This window comes from Typopeltis vanoorti, chromosome 7 (assembly GCF_054136105.1).
Source record: "Typopeltis vanoorti isolate ZY-2024b chromosome 7, IOZ_Tvanoo_1.0, whole genome shotgun sequence".
Classification (NCBI taxonomy): Eukaryota; Metazoa; Arthropoda; class Arachnida; order Uropygi; family Thelyphonidae; genus Typopeltis; species Typopeltis vanoorti.
In genome coordinates, this window is record NC_143555.1 from 106,311,171 (window position 1) to 106,323,407 (window position 12,237).

Consider the following 12,237-nt stretch of genomic DNA (forward strand, 5'->3'; position numbering starts at 1 on the left):
CTGTTGTTTTTGATGTAACCAATATGTTCCTTCTGTCTAATTTCGAGGCTTCTTGATGTCTGCCCGATGTAACTTGAACCACATGAGCATGGAATATTGTAAACTCCAGCATATTTATACATATTTGTTACATACATATTTATTCATAAATTTTTGCTATCATATACATTTATTCGTATTTGTGCAATGTTTTTTAACCTAAGCGCTTGTACCCTGAAGATGCCAACAGCTAAAGTTTGGTGAAACTAGTAGGTTTAATAAATATTTATTAGTTAACACTTGATCTATTGTCCAAATAATTACTCTAGTTAGATGATTAAGAAAATAAACATTCATTATCCTGTGTGAGAGTTGCATGCCTTTTTCCCACAATCCACTGCACCTAGTTTAGTTACCACGAGTATATTATCATGATTAACTATTGCATAAGTTTCTCTGGTAGACTAATTTAACAATGAATCCCTGATAACCGATCAATGGAATGCCTTTTATATGCCTAACCTAATACTGGTAACTCTCCTGGATTTGAGATTTTATCTAGATAAATCTGGAATATAGTACATGTACAACAGGACATTTTGCACAACCTTGTCTAACTCCCTTTTGTAATACATATTACAATATACACTACGTGGGGGAGGGGGGGCTGGAAAGTTCTAATAAACATCTAGAACAAAAATGGTATTAAAGCAACTATAGAACCACAAAAAAAACATATATTAAAACTCTTTAACCCCCATGTTTCCTCAAATTGTAATAATTTGTTCTTTTTCTTTTAGGATATATAAAAAGACATAAAATTAATTAATTTTTGTTCTGGCGTTTATCAGAACTTTCCACACCTCCTTCGTATAAAACATCCTGTTCTAATTTTAACGCAGGTTTATTAATCTAATAACTTTTAGGCCTTTCTGCTTCTATCAATTCAAATGATAATTATGCAATTACGTTGGTGATTTCTTCTGTTTATCTGCTTGTAATTATGTTATGATGCAATATATTATATCGTAAATATAATATAATGTTTTCATAGCTTTAGTTGTTTTAGCCGTAATCCCAAACATCTGCCTACTTGAATATTAAGTGAAATATAATATAATATGAGGGTTCAATGTTTGTCTATGCCACAATGATCCTTTCTTTCTGATCACTATTAAAATTACAGTATTCATTTTCCTTCCTCGTTACATGTATGGAATTTACATACATTCATTGGCTAGAGCAGTGGTTCTCAAACTTTTTAACCTCTGAGCACCACCTGACAAAAGAGAAAGCACTATCAGCCCCCCCTCCCCCGCCGGTTTTATTTATCAAAATACAGTAGAAGTCATACTAAGTTTGACTTTTTATTCAGTTTATTTTGTGTTTTCTACATACTATTTAACAGTTTTTGACACAAAATAATTAAAGTATCACGATATTAGGCCTACAATAAAAATTAGTTTTAACACTTGCAATTAACCCAAATATGTATTGAAATGAAAGAATATTTAACTAACGAGTATTTCATTTTTCTCTGTAAACATAATCAAACATTTAAATATCAAAGTCTAATGTGATGGATGGGCTTGCTTTTGAGAACAAAGTTTATCAAGACGGTGAAATATCGGAAATGGCCACTCCAAGTTACTTAGCAATATTTAGTCTTGAACGATAATTTGATTTCATAGCTGCCAAAGAAGAAAAGCCTTTCTCGCATAAATACGTTGTTGCGAAAGGAATAAGGATCTTCAATGCTTTTTGGCTCAAAGTTGGGAATTCCTTGCCAATATGTATCCAGAACTCTGACCAACACAAGTCCTTAAATTTACTTTTCAGTGAAGTATCACTAGTGAGATCGATGAGTTGTTCTTGCTCATTTACGTTAAGAGATGATGGCCCAGGCGCATTTTCGAATGGGTTTTTAATCCAATCATCACAAAAGTATTTTTCGAAATGTAGGAAAGTATGCCTCTCCTCCCCTGGTGGTCGCATCCCACAGTTTGAGAACCACTGGGCTAGAGCATTGCCATCGTTACCCTCTATTTCGAAGGAAAACGTCCTAAAAAAGGACTGAGTCATTGACTCTTTATCCTTTCTTCTGAATGAAGAAAATCAATGTGTTATTGAACTAAACGCTCTAGTCATAGCTAGGTAACTACAATAGCCGAGCCTCAGTTAAAACTTCATTGGCTACAGCATTGCCATCCGTTACCCTGGAAGTCCTAAAATTGACTGTTCCTTCTCCTCCTTATACGGACTGGCTTAAAAGGGCGAAGCAAGAATGCTTTTCATATTCCTCGCTGTCTGTAGAGGACAGTGTAAGGATAAGGTGTTATTGAGCTATTAAAGCTCTGATCATGACAAGAGGGTAACAGCAACAGCCGAGTCTCAGAACTTCATTGGCTGCAGCATTGCCATCCATTACCCTTCCCGGGTACCCATTTTAGTCGCCTCGTACGACATGCATGAGCTACATTGAAGCTTTTCTTATCCTGGCCACCACACGGGAGGAGCGTTTTCCCCCCATCATGGCATCCTAACCATAACGATAACATCACTGGCCAGAAGGGTGAAGCAAGTTGCTTTTTTATTCCCCGTTGTCTGATAGGGAGAACGAATTGAAGGAAAGATTTATGAGCTGTAAGCTCGTCCTGGGGGTGGGCATGGAGATTACTCGGCGTTGCTATTTTTTAGGATGGCTTTTGGCCTCTTGTGTTTGAAGAGGTCAGTTTCGCCGTAGCTTGCTGCATGTTTCACTAGATCGTTGGGATGTGTAGAGATTGTTGAGAAGAACTTTGCCGCCTGTAGTTTGTAGGAAGGAGTAGATGTAAGGGATGTTTGTGTCTCTATGCAGTTGGACGGTTCTTACAAACCATGGTGCTAGTAGGATCATGCGCAAACATTTGTTTTGCACTATTGGGCGGATCGTCAGCGGGTAGAGGAGTACTTTGATTCTTGTATTTAACTTGCTTTTTCTGTTCATTAGAGGGATGGCATCCTTAAAGTTTTTAAAAGAACTAGGCGATGGACTGAGTCCTTGACTCTTTATCCCGTCATCTGAATGAAGAAAATCTGTGTGGATGGGTGCCATTGAGCTAAAGCTCTAGTTATTGCTGGGTAACGGCAATAGCCGAGTCTCAGTTAAAACTTCATTGGCTGTAGCATTGCCATTCGTTACCCTGGAAGTCCTAAAAGGGCAGATCCTTATAATCGATAAGGACTGTCTTAAACGGGCGAAGCATGAATGTTTTTCATCTTTCCCGTTATCTGTAGAGTGGCAGTGTAGGGATAAGATGTTATTGAGCTATTAAAGCTCTGATCATGGCAGGAGGGTAACAGCAATAGCCGCGCCTCAGTTAAAACTTCATTGGATATAGCATTGTCATCGATGATCCCCCAAGGGTATTAATCACCGCATCACCCCTAAAGGCAGATCCTTATAGTCCTTATAAGGACTGGCTTAAAGGGGCGAAGCAAGAATGCTTTTCATATTCCCCGTTATCTGTAGCGGACAGTGTAGGGATAAGGTTATTGAGCTATTATTAAAGCTCTGATCATGGCAGGATGGTAACAGCAATAGCCGCGCCTCAGTTAAAACTTCATTGGATATAGCATTGTCATCGATGACCCCCCCAAGGGTATTAATCACCGCATCACCCCTAAAGGCAGATCCTTATAGTCCTTATAAGGACTGGCTTAAAGGGGCGAAGCAAGAATGCTTTTCATATTCCCCGTTATCTGTAGCGGACAGTGTAGGGATAAGGTTATTGAGCTATTATTAAAGCTCTGATCATGGCAGGATGGTAACAGCAATAGCCGAGCCTCAGTTAGAGCTTCATTAGCTACAGCATTGCTATCCATTAATATCGATTACAATTTTATTTTTGGTTTTAGAATTGTTTTTAGAAATGCTTGAGTAAATAAATATTTTTTAGATTTTTAAATTAAAGATTCAAATTGATGTTATACTTACATAAATATTTCATACAAAAATAAATAGTTTAGGATATAAAAAATTATAATATTTTGTGTATATAAACATACAACTGGTGCTATACAATTGCCCATTCGATTTCGATTCTAGTTAGTTACGTTTTCAGCCATTCTGGGCACTCGCAAATGATTCAACTCAAACATGATTACCTGTTTGAGAGGAAAACTAGGAAAATACCGAAAGCATTATTAAAACATGGTTCGGGAAAACCTCCAGCTGTTATTGAATCCAAAGGAGTGCCGACAGTTCTTTATAGCGGTGACAACGACATTGTACATCTACCTTTAAGCACTTGTTACAATCCCACGCTTATATCTCCACGAGCATTTAATCGTTTCATTGCAACATGTAGCTGATGAGTCACAAAAGAATGCGTCTACTACGTAATCTACAACTGTTGGGAGAAAAACTGAGTGGAAACGCGTTAAAACAGCTTTTATATTCCTTTGTGTGTGTGTGTGTGTGTGTGTGCGCGCGCGAGCTGATTCCATTGTGTGCATGTGTTGATATTTACATTAGAATTGGTATTCAATAAATATTCGATTTGCTGCTTAAAAACTCCTCCATTGGAGAGGCTTCTATTTAGTATTCAAGCTAATGAAGTCTCCATTGATGTAGTCTCAAAGGAAACTGATGAATCTTTCCGAAAAATGGCCAATGTAAACTCACAGGTACCTAATTAATATCTTTACTGGGTCGAGAGACATTTTCTTTTAGGTTTTATTCATTCAAAAATCTCTCTGTTCCGTTTCCATTGCAAACAGAATCTTTTCGATATGAAGGGTTTTTATGAACTTAAAATTTAAGCTTAGGAAAGAGTTTCAATTAAATTTTAAATAAATTGAACTAATTCTCCTTATTTAATTGAACCTATACAGCAGTCTCCTGATGTGAGTTTTTTTTTTTTTTTCAACAGGCCCTCATTAGCAACCTGCCTTGTGTCTGACAGCGATCTTTCCCTATCTTCAAAGTAAGATAGAGACAAAGCACGTGTTGGTATGATGTGAATATTTCATCAGAAATTGGAAAGTTCCTTTGCAACGGATATTTCTAACGCTCCCCTCGTTTTTCTTTCTTTCTTTTTTTTTTTTTTTTTTTTTTTGTTTGGTAGGCCTTCCTGCTTACGGGATTCTTTTTGTTAATAGGATGCTTTTACGGGACTTTTACTGCTGGTAGAATTCGTTTCTATACGATTTTCTTGTGGTCTTATAATAATTCTTAACCTCGGGATAAATTATAGCGACTCATTTCTTCTTCTTCTCCCCCCCCCTCTACTTTTCATGAAAGTCTATAATCAGTATTATTCTCTCTTCAACCACGAATATATAGTTTAGGTTTGGAAGTTGATCCAAAAATCGAAAAACGTATGGTTTATTAATCTCTTAGTACTGCTCTCGGATGTAAGAATATTTATGATTTCACTTCTTACCAGGGATATCAGATTGTCGTGGAAATCTCTACTTCTAGAGACAACCTATTGTGGAAACTGCTAACTGTTACCTCGATAATGATTGGCAGTCTCCTAAGAACAGTAAAGGTTGACAATATGCACCATGGAGATTAAGAACCCTGTTCCCGACTTCCTCCTCATCGGCTTTGCAAGAGTAATGGTCAGATACCCTGGAGTCAGGAAGCAGTCTTTTCGGTATAGATCTGAGGATCATCTGGGCGAGGAATATTCAAATGCAGCATTCAGGAACTGTGCCAAAACGGAACTTATATACCATAGACATTGCAAGAATCCTTGCAAAAAATTTGGCTAAAAAAAGATCACGAAGTTAACGCATTCCCACATCGTAAGTAAGCAAAACAAGTGGAGATTTCTATAGAACCACTCAAGAGCCCCCATCATATACTACGGAGATGACTGCCATCACGAACAGAGCTCAATCTTTTCGATGTCTAGTGTCAACTGCATTTGGTACTAGTGAGGTGAAAAGGGGCGTAGTTCACAAAAATATCACTGCGAATATTGTAATAGCATTTATTTATCGGATCTCTTTCAAGTTGATCAACCCCAAAAGAGTAAATATCTACCTAGTTGGGATTCCGTGCCTTATGAGACATCCCTCTCTTCTGACCAGGCAGCGCTGGCAGGCAACTACCATGCATTCTTTTTGTCTTCTTATATTTGACGGTAGCAATTAAAAGCTTTCTCTAAGTTTCAACAGACTTTCCTACTTTGTTCGATGTCAGGATGAGAATCCATAAGTTGTTGTTTCTTTAGAGTTTCTAAAGTATCCTCTTGGCCTGTACATTTTCTACTTCATAATCTTCGGTATCTGCATCTTTTAAAGTTCTAAATGCGTTGCAAATAATTCGCGAACGCTCGTAATGTTCACTGTCATCTAAATCAAGCTCTCTTCTTAATGTGTGTTATTTCTTCAATAACATTATCCACTTGCTTTAGGAAACCAACAAAATCATTTGTACAATGGGCAAAAGATGTTTCTAAATATTCGTGAATCACGGCACGTCTTGCTATGTTCTACATAGAACGACTGTTAGATGGTTGCGATTGTCCCTTGGTCGACAGGCTGTAATAATGATATTGCATTTTCAGGTAAACAAGTTCTGTAAACAAGTGTAAACGGAAGTCGTTTGAAAAGAAATAAACTTGGTCAGTCTATCAAAATCGAACCCTCATTACGAGATTATTCGAGAGATTAATATGTCGCAGAACGTAGAACGTTACTGTCTATAAGGGTGAAGCATAATGCTTTTAATCCCTACTATCTGATAGGTTACTGTGTAGGGAAAAATTTATGAGCTACGTGCTCTGCCCGAGTTGGGCAAGTTATAGATCTTGAAAGGGAACTAGAATGGCCTTAGGTCGTCTATATTTGCATAATTCCGATTCATCATAATTTTCTTCTGCTTGTTGGACTAATTCATTTGGATGTGAGGACGATTTTGAGAAGTACTTTACTGCTAAAGATTGCAGGAAAGAGTAGATATAAGGGATATTTGTGTCTCGATGAAGTTGAACATTTCTAATGTACCATGGTGCATTTAAGATCATGCGTAAGCATTTGTTTTGCAGTCTTTGAAGTTTAAGGACATTTGAGCTTGAAGTATGGCTCCAGGCAGGGGACGCATAAGTGATAATGGGACGAATCATCAACTGGTAGAGGAGCAATTTGATTTTAATATCTAGTTTGCTGTTCCTATTGATAAGAGGATAGAGCTGATAACTTTTGATGCCTTTGCACGTGAGGATTTTGTATGTGGGCTGAAGGTTAGTTTTCTATCTAGCAGTACGCCTAGATATTTGGCTTCTGTTTTCCAGGGAATCCTGATGTTAAATAGAAAGATATCTTCTTTGGGAGATGTTGAATTTTTTGTGAACAGAAGAGCACTGCTTTCTTGTTCACAAAAAATTCAACAGTGTTCCAGTTTCAGCAGGTTATCTTGTAGTTCCTTTGTAACAAGATGCGGTTTAAGAGATCTAACCAGTATTGCTGTATCGTCGGCATAGAGAGCAATGATTGATGACATCGGGTTATGAGGGATGTCCGCCATGTAAATCGAGAAAAGTATCGGCGCCAGGAGGGATCCTTGAGGCACTCCAGTCAAGATCCACCGCTGGGTAGATACCGCCCCATTTAGTGTAACTTGCATGCGTCTTCCAGAAAGAAAGGAGTTAATGAGATGGATCAGATCCAGTGGAATGCCGGCTAAAATCAGCTTGTATAGGAGTCAAAAATGCCATAATTTGTCGAAGGCTATTTCTAAGTCAAGAAAGACTGCTACGGTGTATTGATGCCAGTTGAAGCTGGTGGTAATATATTCAACTAGTCTATGGATCTGTTGAGTAGTGCTGTGGAGTTTGCGAAAACCAAACTGCTCTATAGGTAGGATATTTAGCTGGTTTACAGAAACTTGAATTTTGGAGAGGATGACTTTTTCAGCGATTTTGCCCAAATTGGAAATCAGACTGACGATAACTTTGTGGCAGCTGTGGGTCCTTACCAGGCTTATAAATAGGGACCACATCTGTCAACTTTCAAGCATAGGGAAAGCATTTCAATCTAAGCATGGCATTTATTATTGTTGTAAGATGTACAATGGCCTTTAGGGGTAACAGTTTAATAACCTTATTTGGGATGCCGTCAGGTCCAGGAGCTTTTTTATTTAAACATTTTTTTATGATGACGTAGATTTCGGCTGGAGAAGTAGGTGTAAGTTGGTTGGTACAAGTATCACACTGTTTTAGTACGTATACGACGTGGCGGTGGATTTTATAAATATGATTGAAGTTCAGATTATCATAAGATGGGATGCACTGCTTTTCTAAGTTTTTGACTATAGTTTCGGCTGTTTCAGCATCTGAGTGAACTATGCCTAAATCCGATTTGAGAGGAGGAAGAGTTTTATTTTTATTTTTGATATTTCTTAACAGTTTCCAAACGGTTTTGATCACCGGGTGAAATGGAAGCTAATTTATCTTCCCATAGTTTGTTTCTGTGCGCCTTCAGTGTATCTCTCACTGCACTATTCAACCGGTTGAGTAACTTTTTGTCCTGGGGAACCCTGGTATTAAAGTATCTTTTTCTTGCCTTATTTTTTTCCTTGATTAAGTTTATAAAATCTTCTGGAAGTGTTTTAAGCTTAGAAGTAGGCGTACTTGAGGTAATAGATGATAAGGCTGCATTGATTTGTTGAATAAATTTATTGATTGCAGAATCAATTTCTTCTTGAGTTAATATGAGGAACAGGACCAAAGTACTCTTTGGGAGCACATTGAATAATTTTCCCCAAGGTATGAGGTGTGAGGCGGGGGGGGGAAACAATCCCTTCTGATTGCCTAATTGGAGCGGAATAGGGTTGTGGTCAGAGGTTATTTCGTCAAGTGAATCCAAGTTGTACTGCAATTTGCCATTTTGGAGGACAACTATATCTAGGACGTCGGAGGAGCCAATTGGACTGAGATGAGTTGGTATTGAAGGACCAGCCATAGCTATGCAAGTGGAATTTGAGTAGTTAAACAGTATGCGGCCATTTTTGTTGGTAGATTTACTGTTCCAGACAGGATGTTTTGCATTGAAGTCTCCAGAGGTCCTTTTACTCCAAGGATGGCATCCAGATCTGAGGTCAACAATGTTTTTGATGGAGGTTTATAAGCAGCAAAAATTTTTAAGTTTCCAATTGAGTTTGTGAGGACATTAATGCCTATGATTTCGAGGTTGGTGGTTGTAGGGTTGGTTATTGAATGATGGTTGATATAGTTTTGATAAAGGTGGCTGTACCTCAACCTCTATACCCAAGTCTGTCGTTTCTGTAAATCTGATACCCTCTGAATTTTAGGTTGTCAGCAGGCCTCAGGTGAGTTTCATTGATTAGAAGTATATCTGGGCTATATCTATTATTGAATTCCTGGATTTCCAACACTTTGTTTTTGATACCGTTGGCGTTCCAAACGAATCTGGGGTGATTTTTTTCCTATGCATCAGAGACTGCAGATTGGGTTGCAGTTTTACTGCAACCCAATAATATGGATTGGGTTGCAGTAAAAATCTTTTTGTAATCCTTAGTGATGGATTTGAGTTGCTGAAACCCTGCAGAATATTTGCAGGGTTTCAGCAAAGAAGTGATAATAGCTGATAGATTTGAATGTGGATTAGCCAGGTTCTGGGTTTGTACTATATGTTTGGGGCGGGCCACATCAGCATATGTTCTCGCTTGATGTTGAAGATTCATTTTCTTAAGGGACTCAGTTAATGGTGACCGAGCACCTGTTGTCATGTTCTCACTCTTGGAGGTCTGAGGAGCTTGAATTTCAGGAACTATCGCACTAGATGACGAGGTAGGTTGATCGTTTCATCTGTTTTTGGGGTGATGCATACACCCTCTATAATTAGCGGGATGAGGACCACAATTAGCGCACTTAGCCCGGAGTGGATTTTGGCTTGGTGCAGGTGTTTGTGGGGTGATTCTCGCCACATTTTAAGCATCTGCACTGGGCTTTCTATAGCTTCTGGGCATGGCCAAATTGTTGGCATCTGTGGCACTGCCCAGAAGATGCTCTCTTCCTCAATGGTTCTGGGGGTGAGTTTAAGTCCACAGATTGATTTTAGGTTGTATATGTCTTTGTAAATATTATGAATCTCTACTACGACTAGAGGAATAGGTGTCTTATTTAATCTGAACACTCTACTGACCTTTATGGGAAGTAGATCCTGTAAGTTGAGGTCAGTGACTATTTCATCTGTGTCAATATCCTCGGAGACTCCTCGTAGGACCAGTTTCAGATTTTTTTCGGAGGCAAGTGAAAATGTGTGATATTGTGTTCCTATTGCGTCCAGCTCCTTTGTAAGGTTTTTATAATCAGCCACCGTGGCGACCTGAATTTTTATGCCCTCATCTAAATTTTTAGCCGATCTATAACTTATTTGTAAGTTAGCCATGATGGTTCTTAGTGTTGTCCATCTCTGCTTTTCTCTTAGGATAATCGGTGGCACCTTTTCATTGGGGGAGACAGAAGGGGGTCTGAAATGGGAGCGTCTTCGTCCATACCAACATCATTTGTTGGCTCAGCAGCGAGAGTTTTTCGCTTCTTACGAGCGTGGATCTCTCCTTGATCAGAGGCAGAGACAACTAGATTGAGTTTTTCCTCCATTTGAGGGGAGTCTTCATTTTCCTCATCATCAACCTCAGCTGAAGAATATAAGTTTAAGTAGCCGGGCTATTCTCGTTGAAATTTTTGAAAAGCTTTTTAACAAAAGTGAGTGCTAGCCCTTTGTCGAGGGACTCGATAATGACGTCGGGGTCGATCATGCTAGTAGACCATTTCAGCTTGAACTTCTTTTGAAGTTTATTAATGAGTATAAAAGCCGGCTCTTCATCCAGCAAATCAGTGACGGCGTCTAGGTTAGGCACGCTCATATCGATTTAATTGCGTGTAAGCGCAAGTAGAAATCCCGCAGGTGTAGAGACCTGCCAGCAGAAATTCTGTAGAAAATCCCTCAGCCGCAGAGGACTGCCAGCAATACCAAGCGTTGGCTAAATACTCGAAGCAATAGCAATTAAATTGCATCAAAAGTCAAAGTCTTACCTTGTGCTCCACTATCAGTGATCAGATGAATCTTTTCATCTTCAATCAATCACGAATTTACAACACCAGTCACTCTGATAATCCTGAAGAAAACATCGTAATTCACTGAAATAAGTTCACGCCTTAAGATCCTTTGATTTATAATGATCAATCATCATGATCATTGAGATTAATATGTCAGTCGTTATCCTTATAAGAACTGGCTTAAAGAATGCTTTCCATCTTCCCCGTTATCTGTAGAGGACAGCGTAAGGATAAGGTGTTATTGAGCTATTAAAGCTCTGATCATGGCAGGAGGGTAATAGCAATAGCCGAGCCTCAGTTAGAACTTTATTGGCTACAGCATTTCCATCCGTTACTCTCCTAGGGTACTTATAAGGACTGGCTTAAAGGAGCGAAGCAAGAATGCTTTTTATCTTCCCCGTTATCTGTAGTGGATAGTGTAGGGAAAGCTCTGATCATGGCAGGAGGGTAACAGCAATAGCCGAGCCTCAACAAGAAACAAGGAAGTTTGAACTTCCTTGGCTACAGCATTGCTATCCATTACCCTCCAAGAGTATTAATCACCTACTCTCTCACCCTCCCAGGGTCCTTATCCTTATAAGGACTGGCTTAAAGGGGCGAAGCAAGAATGCTTTTCATATTCCCCGTTATCTGTAGAGGACAGTGTAGGGATAAGGTGTTATTGAGCTATTAAAGCTCTGATCATGGCAGGAGGGTAACAGCAATAGCCTTGCCTCAGTTAGAACTTCATTGGCTACAGCATTGCCATCCATTACCCTCCAAGAGTATTAATCACCGCATCTCACGGTCGATTCATCCCTTCTTTCCACCTTCTTATAAGGACCATCTTCACTCTCTCAGGGTCCTTATAAGGACTGGCTTAAAGGGGCGAAGCAAGAATGCTTTTCATCTTCTGCGTTATCTGTAGAGGACTGTGTAGGGATAAGGTGTAATTGAGCAATTAAAGCTCAGATCATGGCAGGAGGGTAACAGCAATAGCCGAGCCTCAGTTAGAACTTCATTGGCTACAGCATTGCCATCCATTACCCTCCAAGAGTATTAATCACCGCATCTCACGGTCGATTCATCCCTTCTTTCCACCTTCTTATAAGGACCATCTTCACCATCTTCACTCTCCCAGGGTTTCGTATTAATGGATTATCATAGTTTCTATATACAAATAAAAAAAATGGTGTGTTGTATA